The sequence below is a fragment of the Anabrus simplex genome, chromosome 3, assembly GCF_040414725.1.
Source record: "Anabrus simplex isolate iqAnaSimp1 chromosome 3, ASM4041472v1, whole genome shotgun sequence".
NCBI lineage: Eukaryota > Metazoa > Arthropoda > Insecta > Orthoptera > Tettigoniidae > Anabrus > Anabrus simplex.
The window spans coordinates 7,028,006-7,028,640 of record NC_090267.1 but is presented as its reverse complement, the minus strand read 5'-3'; the positions used below and the strand labels follow the sequence as shown (position 1 = coordinate 7,028,640).

General features: G+C 44.4%; 1 non-coding gene across 1 annotated transcript; it reads right to left on the bottom strand.

The window, feature by feature from the left end:
• Window positions 1-307: 307 nt before the first annotated feature.
• TRNAL-CAA (transfer RNA leucine (anticodon CAA)) lies at window positions 308-381 on the bottom strand. The gene has a single exon. It is a non-coding gene; the product is annotated as a tRNA-Leu (tRNA).
• Window positions 382-635: the final 254 nt, after the last annotated feature.

Here is a 635-nt window from a genome sequence, read left to right as displayed (position 1 = left end):
ATGGCCAACCAGACACCAGTGGGATCCGAACCCACAACCTCCCGATTTCGCGTCGGTTGCTCTACCAATTGAGCTATGGTGGCCTAGGCCATCTTTGTTCTGTTGGAAAGGATCTAAGCTACAGGTATGGTACTACTACCTTCACACTGTAGAGTGCGTTTAAGTTGCCCGTTGAGGGCCAAGTCAATGAATATTGAATTTTCACGACTACATTGTAATCGAAAGCGTGTTTCAACCTATTAGGTCGTGTTACGTACATTTAGTACGTGTTGAAGAGATGTTAAGTACGGAACAAAAATTGCCAACCAGACACCAGTGGGATCCGAACCCACAACCTCCCGATTTTGCGTCGGTTGCTCTACCAACTGAGCTATGGTGGTCTAGGCCATCTTTGTCCTGTTGGAAAGGATCTAAGCTACAGGTCTGGTTGATGTGAGCACCACAAAAGAGGCGGGATCCACCTTCAAATAAATAAATTTTAAACTCTCTAGGTGTAACATTACTTTTTTTATTAACCTTTCAAGTCAATTCACGAGTTGTAGATTATGGACGATTGAAACCTCTGGAAACAAAAAGCGACATCCCTGTACACACAGTTTGCAAACGCCCAGATTGATCACCGTGAAGCTGGAAGT